Here is a 13,824-nt window from a genome sequence, read left to right on the forward strand (position 1 = left end):
TTGAGAACCACTATTGTAGTTTCATATTTCCTACTACCTAACAGTCTCCACTGGTTATCAAACATTGCACAAGTGATTCAAACACTGCATACAGGGTCAATTAGGGTGTTTTTGTTTGTTTGTTTTGTTTTTAATTGTAAGCCCTAGGAACCAATTTGGGCTAACTAGAGCAAAACCAAGAATTTATTAGGGAGCTCGCAGAATCAATGTGAAGGCTGGTGAACCATGCTCCAAATAAGGAAAACAGAAAACAGACTACTTGATAATAGGAGCATTACCTCTAAATCTGAAAAAGTAAACAGTGTTTCTGGTGTTCCTGAGTCCCTCTGTTCAAGATTAAATTCCAAGGATGCCTAGGTGGCTCTGTCAGTTGAGTGTCCCACTCTTCATTTCGGCTGGGGTCATGATTTCAGGGTCCTGGGATCAAGCTGGGTGTCCAGCTCCATGCTCAGCGAGGAGTCTGCTTGAGGATTCTCTCTCCCTCTCCTTCTGTCCCTCCCCCCACTTACTCTCTCTCTCTCTCTCAAAAAAAAAAAAAAAAGATTCAATTCCAAATGAGAGTCCCCTACCCATTCTTTAGTTGAGGGCAGGGATAGAAAGGACTATAGTGGAAGCAGCCACCAATGATTGTTCTTCTTTCATACTGTCTTCGTTCAGGCCCTCACGATCAAGCAGGTGGATTACTACAACAACCTCTTAACCGGTTTTCTTGCCCCTAATCTAACCTCCAATTCATTCTCCACATACTCTTCAGTTATCTCTTTAAAACACATGTCATTTTCTTCTTTGCCTTGTCTGGTAGTGTACCTGTCTTATCTTGTTTTAAGTAATAAATTGCTTTTATGTGCAAGTGGATGGGATACCTTCGCCTTAACAGACTCATAAAATGGAAAAGTAGTTTTATAAGGTAGGAAATACATCTCATTGTTAAATCAGGACCTAATCCTTAGTAATCAGGCAAAGGTCAGAACTGGTCCCAAAATAGAGACCCCTCTAGGAGTCTTTAAGAGATCAATGTCTCACTAGATTGAAAACCCCGCATGACAAGGACCTAGTCCTCATTGCATCACTAGCACCTTGCTCATAGCAGGCGCTTAATGAAATGAATAAAGTCTTCATCCCCAGGCCTTCCCTACCTTAGATTACTGTAATAGTCTCCTAACTGATTTCCTGGTCTGCAGTCTCTGCTGCCTATCTCCTCACTACCAACTCCTTCCTGTATACCACTGTTAAATCAAGCCAGTTATCATTTCCTGCTCAAAACCTTCTGACTCCCCAGTATATGTTTGACAATTCTAAATTCTCCATACTCAAAGCCTTCAATAATCTGGTTCCAACCAGTTTTTTAAGGCTTTCTTCCATTTCTACTTATACTGTCAACCAATCTAGGTAAGATTTTTTAAATATAACTTACTTTTTCTGTTCCTATTGCTTTGGTTCTACTTTTTGGAATGCCTTTCTCCCATGGTGTTTATCCTACCCTACCTTCAAGTTTGTTAACTTAACCTGTCAGTATTCTCAATTTATTTAAATCCATGGCCCACCATCCCAGGTTCTTTTGGTCATGTCCCCTTGTACCCTATATCCCTAACTTTGTGGTTAGACATCTTTCTGTTTGAAGCTTTTGGGTGCCTGGGTGGCTCAGTCAGTTAAGGGTCTGACTCTTGATCTCAGCTTAGGTCTTGAGCTCAGGTCTTGATCTCAGGGTTGTGAGTTCAAGCCTCCCATTGGGTTCCATGCTGGGCATGGAGCCTACTGAAAGAAGAAAAAAGAAAAGAAAAGAAGAAAAGAAATCTATTTGAAGTTTTTGTTAATTGATGTCTTGCATTTATACATATTTCATAAAAGTTGAACACATACTATCTTAAATTATCACTATATACTTGTTTATTTGTCCCACCAGATTTTAAGAGCTTTCTATCACTTACTAATCTTCTATATTCCTCCAGAAACTACTCTGGTGGTTTACACATAGTACTGATGAATGAAATCTGTTGAACAGATGAATAAATGGATGTTTATAATATGAGGTTAGTCTTTGGGACTGGCCTCCTTGAGGCAGCCAGTGGCTGTGCTAGTAATTCCAGAACTGCTAGAATCAAAGGGTATAAATCTTGGCAGCTTGGAAGTAGAAGGTGAGTCTAAACCAAGATGATTAGATTGAGCACAGAGGCCAGTGCCAGGAAGCCAAAAATAAGCATCAAGTAAAAAGATCCAAAGCCCAAACCTGAGACGAAGTGTAGAACAAAGGGTTTGGAATCAGGCAAAGACACAGTAGAAGCAACAGTAGCTTAATAATAGGTTGATGGGGATCTGGAATGGTGGACTTCTTTTAGGGGCTTGTGCATACCATTTCCAGGATCAAAATGAGTGGTTTATTAGTAAAACAGAGTTGCCTAAGAGTCAGAAGTTGGGTGGGCAGCAAAGAAATACATGGAAATAAATTTATAACAGCAAATATAGTGAAATATAAATAGACCTGCTTTGAGAGGTAGATTTCATTTGAGTTCCATTTTCTTATGCTCTGCCATCTTAATTTGTTTCACATATTTGCATAAATTCACATCCAAGTTCTAATGCAGTTTTTTGATTCCTCCATATTATGGATAAAGAAAAACATATTTTAAGAGAGATAATATCATAGTACCCAAACCAAACACAAAAACTCAGAATTTGGTTTTGCTATATTTTTTAGACTTTCAAACTACCAATCAATAAAGCTACAATAAGAACACTATACCTAATAACCACTGATTTTTTTTTTCTACATTAACTGTTTATAGACCGGAAAATTCTAAGAAATTTTTACAAGGGTTTTTTTGCCTTTTTTTTTTAACTTAAAACAGGGGCACCTGGGTGGCTTAGTCAGTTAAGCATCCAACTCTTGATTTCAGCTCAGGTCATGATCTCAGGGTCGTGAGATTGGCCCGTGTCAGGGCCCACTATGGGCTTCCCACTCAAGAGCACAGAGTCTGCTTGTCCCTCTCCCTCTGCTCCTCCCCCGGTTTGCACATGCGCACACTGCATGCATGTTCTCTCGCTCTCTTGCTCTCTCAAATAAATAAAATCTTTTAAAAAATAAAAAACTTAAGATGTAAAACAAAAAAAATCCTATTTATATAAAATGCATATTTTATTATTGAGAGCGCTACAAAGTTTAATTCCTACAGCTACCTTTCCCTATAAAGCATTTGTTTGCTTTCAGTCTGTGAGGTTGGGTTGAGCAGCTCTCTGCCACACACAGTATCTCCTTGTACTAATTAGCAGCAAGCACTGTGGCAAAGACACATGAAAAGCACAGCAAAATTCACTTTAAATCCTACTGTAAATGTGCAATAGTCCTTTGCATGATTTGTACAATAAATTTTGTTATTTTGAATTAAATGATGAATAAAGTACACTTTTCAAGCCTGTATTATTCTTCCTGATATTACTGAGAGGAGGATAAACTCCCATATTAGTTCCTTGGAAAGTTAATATATTTTGGCAGGCAACATAAAAGAATAGGAAGATCACTTATCAAGGAGCTAGGTGACCTTGATCCTACCTATTCTATGGGGTCTTAGGTAAGTTATGTATTCTTTCTAAGTCTCACTATCCTTATCATAAAACATAAAGACTTGAATTATTTCAGTGGTTCTTGCAAGGAAGACTGCACCGGGATTGCCTGTGGACATTATATTTTGACTTGGTAGATGTGAGAAGGGAGGGCCTGGGTAACTGCAGCTTTATACTTCAGAAGTGATTCTGATGCATAGTACTGGTTAAAAACCAATGGTCTAAATAATTTCTTGAGTCTTTTGCAATTCTAAAAGTCTACTTTTTATATCCAATCAATGGAATTTTAATAGCTTCTAGCTTTCATCATTAGTCTCTTCTTGTAATGAATAAATGTATTTTAGGAAATAGGGAAGCTGCCTCTAAATTATGAATAGCTTACAGGTACTGAGTGCTCACCAGTTCTAAGGCATTAACTCATTTAATACATGTAATTCAATCCTCACAACAACACTGAGGTGGGTACTAGTATTATCATCTATATATCACAGATGGGAAAACTGAGGCACAGAGAGTAATTTTCCCAAAGTTACAGAGCAGGTAAGTAGGGAAACTGGTATATAGAGCCTACACTCTTCACCAGTATGCTACTGCCATTCAATATAAAGGACCTACACCCGCAAACAGCACCCTGGACTTCTCCCTACCCAAGTAGCACTGCTTTCTCTGTTACTTTAGGAAAAAAGAGTGTCTGTTTTTAGAAAATTTGTAGAATCTGAAATCTGGAAGGGGGAAGTTGGGAAAGGCAAGAATGAAATGACTCAAGGGAGGTGAGCCTAAGTCCCCAGACCCTAAGTTACAACAACTAGAGACTACTTAGATTCACAAAAGCCTTGCTAAAAAGGGTAATCATCCCTACGAGTGATTTGCCTTCAGTTCTCACTTCATTCCATAATGTCTGAGACATGTTCTTTTTGACTGACCAAATATTAATTTAAAAAACATTAGAAATTTACTTTATTGGGTGAACTAGACCCAAAACGATAAAGTTAAAACAGGAAAGTAGGCACAAAAGCTATGTTAGAGACTCAGAGAGAGGGTAATGACATTTGAAATTATTCAGCCTACTACTAATTTTGGGTATACAAAGGAGAATTTATAACAAGTGTACCCTGGCATATGGAGTAGCGTCTAGAGCAATATAAGGATAACCTTCCCTTCCCAACAATATGGACAGAGTGACCTAACTGGTCTGTGGTCCTGATTGGACAATGTGAAATACCAACCTACACAGCAGTGCTATTTTTTCTAACTGGGTGCACTCAGCAATCTGGGTACAGGTACCCAGTTAGAGCTGGTGTTTTGCCAGGTTAGTGACAGCAGGGCAAGCAGGGCAAAGGTGATGTGGTTCTGGCAAGAGAGTGGTAAATAATTTAAAATACAATGCAGCAAAAGATCAAAGGAAGTAAAGGCAGGAGAAGGATGATAGGGAGAAAAAACAGAAGTCTGGATTGGAGGTCGCACGTCAGAGAAGGACGAGAGACTGACATAGAGGAAGAGCACTGGAGACATCAGGGAACTGAGAATGATGTACTGGGAGGCACTGAGGGAGAGAGCTGGGATGCATGTTGTGGCCAGAGAATGTGAAGTCTGCAGTTAGAGGTGAAACAGATTGGGTGTGTGACAGGATCCCAGGTATGGCAACAGAAACGAGCAGCCCAAGATCAGTGGGGATGAGATGTCAAGGAACTTCGAGGGTGGTATTCTGTCTACTTTGGTGATGGATTCACTCAGGATAAGGGTAGCAGTAAGGAAAACAGGAAGACTGTAAGCCATGTGTCAGTCTTTAGTAATTTTAAAGATTATTTATTTATTTATTTATTTATTTGACACAGAGAGAGAGATCACAAGTAGGCAGACAGGCAGGCAGAGGGAGAGGGAGAAGCAGGCTTCCCACTGAGCAGGGAGCCTGATGTGGGGCTCGATCCCAGGACCCCGAGACCATGACCCGAGCTGAAGACAGATGCCCAACCGACTGAGCCACCCAGGCGCCCCTCCCTTCATTCTTAAGACTCATCTTTGTTCCACTTTTTTGACTTGGTAAGAACCTGTGTTTCATATTTTCAACTTAGGGCTATCTTAGTATTTTGCTAACGTTGAATAGGTAATGAAATTATTGCTAATTCAGGCAAGAAAAATCTCAGCTCCCCACTCTCATAAATTGCTAAAAATAAATGTTTAAAAAATAAATTACAACTCAGTTGCCCCAGTTCTGATTTGAAAACATCTGGTGAGACCCTGGGTACAGGTTCCCACTACTTTTTTTTTTTTAAGTATAAAAAATACATGTACAAAGGTTTCTTATAATCTTGAAAGAACAGGGTGGCATGCTATTTACTGACAGGCTGACCTTTACACAAAGAACCTCCACCTTCAACAAGCTGAAATTATTGTTACTGATGCCTTGAGAATATCATTGCCTCAGAAAGCAGCATGTTTTGTCCAAGTCACACAGAAGTAGCTAGATAGACACCATTTGGTCACCAAATGGTGCAATGTAGAGGGCAGGGGAAAATTATTTCTACATACCAACCATATGCCTGATACTGTGCAAGGAAGGAAAGGAAATGTCAAATATGATTCCTAATGTCAAGAAGATTACAATTTATTGGTTAATTACGTAATACTTGAGCCCAGAGCCATGTCTTACATTTTTAAAAAAATTACAGCATCTAACATAGGACTTTATAGATATCAATAAGAAGTTAATAACAAATTAAAACAATACAAAATGTTTAGAACTAAGTAATAAAACACACATTTAACATAGGTGACTGAGAGAAGAGGTAACAGTTGAGCTAGTGTCATTGTAATTCATGAAAAAATATTGTTCCTATTCTGTTTTGAGCAGGTACTGACACAGGAAGGTCCCTATTCCTACTTATTGAAATCTTTAGGGAAGAAAGAAACCGGGTCAGCTTTTCCTACAGGTAGAAATTGGAAGGTCAGGCTTATCCTATGCTGGGGCATCAGGAGTGGCTGAGTCCTTACTTGTATCTTTTCCCAGATGGCCAAGGAAACTAGCCTTGAGCAATAGCTCTTTTAAGTATGCAAAACTATTGACCAACCTGTTATTGAAACCCATTCCCTCTTGGATTCTTTGATCTTATATTGATATCCTTTCATTCATTTATCAAAAAATTATTGAGCACCTACTATATACCAGTAATCTGTTCCTATTTTTTTACTTCTGATTTCTTTACTACTCTTCATTCTCTACCCTATCACTCCCAATCACCTTTACTCAGCCCTCAGCTCTATTCTTCTCTCTCTCTCTCTCTCTATATATATTTCTATACACCTATATATATTTGTATATATATATATATATAATCTTATCCTTCAAAAAAGTACATCAGTCCGCTGAGGTTTATGTAGCCTTTAGGCTAGTATCTCCCAACCAGCATATCCTACACATACAGATAGGAGGTTACAGTGTCTGTAAGGTCTTAAACTTCCTGCTACTGCTATGCCTCATTGATCATCCCTTCTCAGTCTTTCCTGCCGGCACCTCTTCCTCTAGGGAGTATTAGGTTTTGAAAATTTGTCTTTTCTTGAATCTGTCTTTTCACTCTACATTCTTACAATTTCAGCTCCCTCTCCCTATTAATCTCCAAGCTTAAGTTTAATTTCTTTCTATTCTTGCTCTTTCTATACTTCAGGTCTTCACGGAGTCTGTTGCCCTAACTTTAGATAATTCCTCTTCTTCCTTAAATTTTAAAGTCTATTCCTTAAGAAGTCTTTGTTCCTTTCCCTAAACTAGGTTAGACAGCTCTGCCATGTGACATTATTGCACCCTGTCCTTTTCTTTTGAAGTATTCATCATCTCATATGATCGGTTTAATGGCTGTCTTGTCCAACAGACCAGGGGTAAACAATAGCCCATGGGTCAAATCCAGCCCCACTGCAGTTCTATTGGAACCTAAACACACTCTCTTATTTATGATTGTTGATGATTGCTTTTGCATTTCAATGGCAAAGTTGAGTAGTTGTGAGAGGCCATATAGCCTGAAAACCCCAAATATTTATTATCTGTCCCCCTAGTTTGCCAAATGCTGCATTAGACTATAAGCACCATGAAGACTGAAATCATGCCTGGTGTTCTCATTTCTATATTCCCAGCACCTAGAGTAATGCCTGACACGTAAGTATTTCTGGACTAATCGTATTTCAATCTCAAGCTTTAACCCATCTTGTCAGTGAAACAAATGAGATCACATTAATTGGGCTGTGTTTATAACGTTATAATCACTGCTTATCCAGATAGTGATGGTAGTATTCTAGTCCAAGGGGGAAATAGAATTAACCAAGTAATAAACAAATGAATAGATTATTACAACCAGAGGTAAGTGCTATGGAAAAAAGGAACACTGTACAATTAGAATATGTAACAGAAAACCATAATCAAATATAAAGTTTGGGAAGACTTCCCAGAGGAAGTGGTCTTTGACCTGAAATCTAAAGAGTGAACTAAGTGGGCAAATGAGGTGGAGAGAAGGAACATGGCATGTCCCAGGAATTGATGCTCTTGTCAAATAATAAACTATAAAGTAAGTTCCTTGAAAAGTTAAGGGTAGGATCCAAAATGGAGCAAATGCTCAGTGGGATATTTATTATAATGTAAAATTTAAAACACTCTATTGTTGGCCTACTGTGGGAAAGTGGTAAACTGTCGTATGTCCATAGCACAGTATATTCTGCATCTATTAAAATAATGGATATGAAAAATTTTGATTTGTATGGAAAATGCTTCTATAATGTAAAGTAAAAAAAGTGGGACATTGCTTCCACTAAGTAATATATTCATAGAAAAATGTTCTAGAAGAAAAATGGACTAAATGTTAATTATAACTGCCTCTGGGTGGGATTGAATATATTTTCTTTATGGTTTTCCATATTTCCTATGCTATGCATTTAAAACCTTTAAGACTGGAAAAATACATTTTACTGAGAAAATAAATATAAGTGTTGATTTGTATCTACACATTTGAGGATAGTCTTTCCTGAACCCTGGAATGAGGATATAAAATGAGGATCAAAACTCAGGAGAGTTCACTGTCAATAACAAAGATTATTAGTGGAAGTTTTCCTGGAATGTGATTTAAACTGTAGATATAAAAGTGCAGTGGGGACATTGGGGCCAGGGAATACTACCCTGAGATATGCTGCTCTATATGACACCTTGCTTCTGAGATTCTGTATCTTGATTATTTAAATTGGGAACTTAATCTAACCTTACTCCACGTGTGTTTGGTCTCTTCCTGCCTAGCCATAATCCATCAGAAATGCTCTGGTTTCAATTCTGGATATATAATTTAAATGAGGGTCTTGGAGAGCTCATGCATCAGCTCTAATATTACTCTATTCTGAAAGCTTCTCTTATTTTTTGTTCCTCAAACATCATCTTTAATTTATAGGCCCATTGGCCTTTCCCTTAAAACTATTACTGCTAATTTATGGAAGTGGGTGAGTTGAGAGTTGTTTTTAAAAAGTTTTGCTTCTTCCTGTAACTGAAATAAAAAGAACAGAAATTCTCACCACAATGATTGATTTGACTTCCCTTTAGTTTTAAAAAAAGAAATAAAACCAGGGCGCCTGGGTGGCTCAGTCGTTAGGCGTCTGCCTTCGGCTCAGGTCATGATCCCAGGGTCCTGGGATCGAGCCCCGCATCGGGCTGCCTGCTCCGCGGGAAGCCTGCTTCTCCCTCTCCCACTCCCCCTGCTTGTGCTCTCTCTCTCGCTATGTCTCTCTCTGTCAAATAAATAAATAAAATCTTAAAAAAAAAAAAAAAGAAATAAAACCCCATTCTTTTGGTTAAAATATACTTAATCATCATTCAGGCAATACATATTTGTGTGCCTATCTTACACCCAGGCAGGTGCTATGAATCCATTGGGGGAAACCTGCATGAAGTCTTTTGAGAGTGCATAGTTGATAGCAATTGCTTCCAGAGTTCACCATATAGGGCTTCCAAATCCCTTGGGGGAGGGGTGGGGTGGGGAATGAGTTTCTTTTCCATCATGGTTTCATAGAGGCAACACAGTGGATGAAGGGCTGAGTAAAAATTTCCTTTGGACTAGATCAGGGCTTTTCAACCTTGGCACTATTGACCTTTTGGGTCAGATAATTCTGTTATGGGGGCTGTCCTATGCATTATAAGATATTTAGCTGCATCCCTGGATTCTTACCTACTTGATATAGGTAGCAGTCCTTCAGATGTGATAATCAAAAATGTCTCCAGACATTTTACCAAATGTCCCCTGGGGGTGGGAAAGACAAATAATTTACCTTGACTTCCACTGAATTTACTAGAAAACAAACAAAAGCAACCAAATAATTGAATAAGAAAGAAAATACAGGGGCGCCTGGGTGGCTCAGTTGGTTAAGCGTCTGCCTTCTGCTCAGGTCATGATTCCAGTGTCCGGGGATTGAGCCCCGCATCGGGTTCCCTGCTCTGCGGGAGGCCTGCTTCTCCCTCTCCCACTCCCCCTGCTTGTGTTCCTGCTCTCGCTGTCTCTGTCTCTGTCAAATAAATAAATAAAATCTTCAAAAAAAAAGGAAAGAAAATACAAATTTTGCCAGATCACTATGCCCTTCTGCTTATTCCCTAGATTAGAAATAAATGGAAAGACACTGACAGGACAGTCCATTTCCTACAACAGAAATGACTAGCATATAGACCCTACTCAGAAGATTCTCTACAGTAAAGAAGTCAAAGTAATAGATCCAGAGTTGGAAGGCTTAGGTTCTTGCTAAATAGCTTCACTTCTTTGGGCCTCAGTTTCCTGATCTATAAAATGGAGGTGTAGCGGGAAAGCAGTAGTGAGGTTTGTAAATAGATCTTTTAATTTTTTAATTCAATAAACGTTGAAGATATAGTCTAGCCACTATACATGGGGCTAGTATATAAAAGATAAAAGGACAGGGTCCTTTCCTTCAAGGAGATTATATTCTATTACAATGACAAACTACAACTACAATAATCTAAGAGTTATAATAGAAGCATGTACCAAAAAAAGTGGGAGCCTGGAAAGAACACCTAAATTTGTTTGGGGAAGTCAGGGAGACTTTTACAAGGGAAATGGCATTTTAACTAAAACTTGAAAGATGAATAAAAATTTTGGCAGGAGACAAGAAGAGGGAAGATATTCCAGTTAGAAAGGCAAAGGCAGAGAAATCTGATACTTAAAAAAAAAAGGTATATTTAAGGAACTGTAAGTACTCCAGTGGTGCTAAAGGATATATAAAAAAGGTGAAATGACTATTATATTGTAGTTGATAATTTAAAATTTATGTGATAGACCACCCTTGTCGTGGTGTAGAAAGTAAGTCTGGAGGGGAATGAACCAAGAGGCCAATAAGTGACTACTGCAATAGTCTACCTAAAGGTAGTGAAAGCCTACAGAAGGTCAATTATGTGGGCAGGAATGGGGAATATTCAGAGAGAGAATGGGCAAGGCTTCAAGTCAGAATGTTGGAGCAATTATATAGCTAAGACTTACTGAGCACTCTCTGTATGTGTGCAATAGTTCATTTAATTCATATAATAAGCCTAATAGGGATGGAAAACAGTCCAATTTGCTAAAAATTAATTTGCCAAAGAATTAGGTAGTTAAATTTACCAAATACTTGTTTTATAGAAAATCCACCTTAAATTTATTTAACAAACATATTCTCTGGTAAAATTACTTTTTACTGAATTGGCTTTTGGTAGAATGACTTACAGCCTAAGATAATATACACTTATCCTCATTTTGTTGAGGAAAAAACTGAGGTTCAGCATTAGCAAAGGCAAGGCCAGGTCTATAGAGCTAGAGCTTTTAATCTCTACATAGCTAATACCAGTGTAGGGATAAAGAAAACAAATGATCTAGAATATCTTGTTTCAGCTCTAATGTGTTATGATGTTAATATACTTAAATCAAGAACCAAAACTTAAAAAAGAGAGATACAATGAAACTAAGTTCAAAATCTATTAAGAGTACCACAGCTTTTTATGGCAACTTCCTCAATTTTTCTTGAGGGCATTTTAAATTTTTCTCCCTTCAGCCAATTGATGAAGATAATGACAGTGAGATAGTTCTCTTTACTTTTCTGTAGTTCTCTACTTTTTTTCTTAACTACCAGAAATTGCCATCTATCTGGAGTCAACTGCCATTTATATCCATGTGACACATAAAACCCACTGATAACTTTTAAACTTTCATCCCAAATATTTATTTCATCACCAATGCAGATAGTATTATTTTTCTGACAATGGGAAAAAGGTCACCATAATTCTGTTCTCTCAGGTATGAGACTTCTGAAATCTTTTAAACTCAACTCTATTTTTCCCTGCCTGAGAATCACTAGCAAAAACCTTGCTTGGATCTGTAATGACCATGGTTCCCAGCCGGAGACAGTGGAGTGCACTCCAGGAGTTCAGTGGAGAGTAGTAACTCCTCTTGGGGGGGCATTTTTGTCAGAGTTGCATGTAGTGCCCAGGGGCCAGGGATGTTAAATATGCTGTACAATGTAGACTTGTTTCACCTAAAACATCAGAAGCCCTTGAGAAACACTGAGCTCAGGGTCAACTTTATGGGCATGTAAACTGTGCAGTTCTACAGGGCACAGTGTTTGGTTTAGTGTTCTGCAGTCACCATTTTAAAAATCTTCATACTTTTATGTTTGAACGTCTGTTTTATAAATGAAGTCCAGTGGTACAATGGATCTTACATTCAAGCAGAGGAGGCAATGTGTGCATCTTTTCTTTCTTGCCACCCTCTTTGCATATAGTCTTCATGGTGTGTCATAAACACAGGATTCTGATGGATCTATGGATTTAGGAACTCAAGGAGTCACAGTGATGAGACAAGGCAAGCATATTACATCGATGGTTGATTTAGTGGACCATTCCAAAAGGCTACACTCTCCATTTGAACCAGAACTTGCTTCAGATGCAAAAGGAAAGCAATGGCATCCTAAAAAATACAAGTGACAGAAGAACCCCATCATACCTTTCTTACTAGTGTGCATTACTTCCCCGTATTACCATTTATACTGAAAATGATGACAGAGAAGGAAGGGGAAAGGTAAGGCAACCCATGGTTCCCTTTCCTTTCAGTCCTTCCATACTCAAATTGGAAGGATGTGTGCATATCAAGAAGGGAAATAAAAACAGTTGAGTTGGTTCTGTGTAGCATTTACACTGTTCTGATAAGTACAAAATGCATATGCATGTATAAACTAGGAAATATGAATTGTGTAATTTTGGTGATTCTATGTATGAGTTAAATGCTTTTATATTTGCATTTATAAATGGCATTGCACAAAATAAAGATGAATGGTAAAATTCATTCTAATAATTTAAAATTCTAATTTTTCTTTACTTAGAATGACATTAAAAAGCAAATAAAAAACATCATTACAAGTCAAGGGAGGAATGACAGAAGAAAGAAAAAGCTTTATATTTTAGTAAGTATAATGGTACTTTTTTCTTCCTTTTTGAACAAGGGGCCCCACATTTTTCATTTTGCTCTGGGCTCAGCAAATTATGTAGCTGGCCGTGACTGAGCTAGTTTAAGCAGAAAGGGATTAAAGGACAGTATTTAGTTCACAGTTCTCTGAGAGAACCAGGCTTGGATAATACATTGCTATAAACAACACCCAGGAAAAACTAAACCAGAAAGAACACTCATCCCACATCACAGGGCTATTCTAGTGGAAACTCATCCCAACACCACCTGCCGGTCAGCACCTATACTCTAAAAATGGATGCGAGAACTCTTCCCCAGCTACCCAGAAGAACCAAGTATCTCCACCATGGTGTTTGCCAGAAAATCCCATCTCCCTGAGTGTGGCTGAGGCATCATGTTGTTCACCTTCACACATATGTCTTGAATGGGTGCATCTGATTACTGGAAACTAGGTCAAATGTACTGATATGCTGAAGCTAGCTGCTGATTGTTAGCATCTTTTCCAACTAATTCCACATTCAGTGAAGTCATTTTGGTAGCTTGGGAGTAATCACACCCCAAAGATTGGCCAAAGCTACAAATGAGAGTTTTTCCCTTCCCCAGCCATTAGTAAACATTTACCAGCACACCATCATCTAGCTGCAAGCAGCACTCTAGCTGCAAGGGAGTCTAGAAACTGTAGTTTTTAATTTTCTAGCTTCTAACGTGCAGAAAATCAAGCTAAAAGGGGGCTGGATGAGTGTTGGGTAAGCCATCTTATAAAACCTGCTGAAAGATTATGGTAGCCATTGCCTTCTGTTCTAGATTATAA

Source organism: Neomonachus schauinslandi, chromosome 8 (assembly GCF_002201575.2).
Source record: "Neomonachus schauinslandi chromosome 8, ASM220157v2, whole genome shotgun sequence".
NCBI lineage: Eukaryota > Metazoa > Chordata > Mammalia > Carnivora > Phocidae > Neomonachus > Neomonachus schauinslandi.